Below are 2500 nucleotides of genomic sequence, written 5' to 3'. Positions count from 1 at the left end.
CCCATCTGTCATTCCAACCACGCACCTCAGCATTGTCACACTTCCCTCATACATAGCCTGCACCACTCCTACATACTTCTCTGCAACTCTTGACTTCCTCCTACAATATCACACCTCCTCTCTCGGCACCCTGTCGTATGCTTTGTGTAAATCTACAAAGACACAATGCAACTCTTTCTGGCCTTCTCTATACTTCTCAAACAACCAACCTTTTCTCTCTCTCGCTCTCTCTCTGTCTCTCTCATTTTCTTCATTTATCAGCCCGTCAAAGTAGTCCTTCCACTTCGTAGCACACTCTCCTCGCTTGGCAGCACATTTCCATCTGTATCTTTGATCGCCCTAACTTGTCGCACATCCTCGGCAGCTCGGTCTCTCTGTCTAGCCAATCTGTACAAGTCTTTTTCTCCTTCCTTAGTGTCTAACCTGTCATACAGCTCACCGTACGACTTTTCCTTTACCTTTGCCACCTCTCTCTTTGCTTTACGCTGCATCTCCTTGTACTCCTGTGTACTTTCTTCATCTCTCTGACTATCCCACTTCTTCTTTGCCAACCTTTTCCTCTGTATACTTTGCTCTACTTCCTCCTTCCACCACCACCACCACCACCACCACCACCACCACCACCGCCAAGTCTCCTTGTCTTCCTTCCTCTGTCCCGATGACACACCAAGTACCTTCCTAGCTGTCTTCCTCGCTATTTCTGCAGCGCTTGCCCAGCCATCTGGCAACTCTTCACTACCACTCAGTGCCTGTGTTAACTCCTGCCTGAACTCCACACAACAGTCTTCCTTCTTCAACTTCCACCATTTGATCTTCGGCTGTGTCTTCACTCGCTTCCTCATGTTGGTCTCCAAAGTCATCTTACAGACCACCATCCGATGCTGCCTAGCTACGTTCTCCCCTGTCACCACCTTGCAGTATGCAATCCCTTTTACATCGCGCCTTCTACACAAGATATAGTCCACCTGTGTGCACTTTCCTCCACTCGTATACGTCGTCACCCTGTGCTCCTCCCTCTTCTTGAAATATGTATTCACCTCAGCCATTTCCATCCTTTTCGCAAAATCGAACACCATCTGTCCTTCCACATTTCTCTCCTCGATTCCATACCTTACCATCAACTCCTCACCACCTCTGTTCCCTTCAGCAACGTGTCCATCGAAGTCCGCTCCAATCACCACTCCCTCCTCCTTGGGTACCCTTTCCACCACGTCGTCCAACTCAACTCCAGAATTCTTCTTTTTCGTCCATCTTCCACCCGACTTGCGGGGCATATGCGCTGATAACCGTCAGCAATACACCTTCGATTTCCAGCTTCATAATCCTCACTCTGTCTGACACTGTGTTCACCTCCAGCACGCTCTTGACATACTCTTCCTTCAGAATGACCCCTACCCCATTTCTCCTCCCATTCGCACCATGGTAGAAGAGTTTGAACCCACCTGCGATACTCCTGGCCTTACTCCCCTTCCACCTTGTCTCTTGTCACCTTTCTTCTTTCCATCACGTCAGCCAGCTCTCTCCCTTTACTAGCCATAGTGCCAACATTCAAAGTTCCGACTGACTCTCACCTCCACACGCCTACCCTTCCTCCTCTCTAGCTGCCTCTGGACATGCCTTCCCCCTCTCCTTTTCCTTCGCCCAACAGTAGCCTAGTTTCCACCGGCACTCCGCTGGTTAACAGTACCGATGGCGGTCGTCGGTAACCCGAGCCTCGACCGATCCGGTATGGAAATCTTATTTATGATCCGCATATTTGATTTGGCAAAGATTTGACGCCGGATGCCCTTCCTGACGTAACCCTCCCCATTTGTCCGGGCTTGGGACCTGCACTAAGAATGCACTGGCTTGTGCATCCTCAGTGGCTGGGTTGCACGCTTTTCTATGTTTGCCCCTCACTTTTGTGGCGTGAACGATCAATTCTAGTAATACAGGTGTGTTTATGTTAGGTATCACAGACACACGCACACGCACAATATATGTCCAAAAGTATTGACATAACTGACCATTACACCTACAGGAGCTTTTCTGACATCTCATTCTGAATCCATAGAAACCCATATTCCACGAAGCTCCCGGCGCACAGTTTTTGTGCCGATGTTAATGCCAGGAGAAGTTTGGATCTCTGCAGTTATTGAGTGAACAGAGCGTTGGCGACTTGAGTTGCTGTTGTTCCTAAAGGCTTGCACTTTTCAATAATATGATGATATATGAAGCATAGAGAGTAAACGGGATAGATACCTTTTGAACAGCACCCTGTAGTACAGCACTTTGAAGGTACATATGTCGTCACTTGCTGTAGTGGTTTTTACTGATGGGCGTGGCCAGGTTTTCAGAAGCCTCTCAGTTGTCAATGTGAGAGCCAGGGGACGCGTCTGCCGTACGTTTAGGGTTAGGGTTAGGTGATTTCTCTGGTAGGGCTGCTTACACCACACCCCGGACTGGATTTGTTGCGTGTTTGTGTCCTGATCGATGGGCCAACTTAACACGCCTTCGGAGG

Source organism: Lampris incognitus, unplaced genomic scaffold (genome assembly GCF_029633865.1).
Source record: "Lampris incognitus isolate fLamInc1 unplaced genomic scaffold, fLamInc1.hap2 scaffold_91, whole genome shotgun sequence".
Taxonomy (NCBI): domain Eukaryota; kingdom Metazoa; phylum Chordata; class Actinopteri; order Lampriformes; family Lampridae; genus Lampris; species Lampris incognitus.
The sequence above is the reverse complement of the archived record's forward strand: the minus strand, read 5'-3'. Positions refer to the sequence as shown.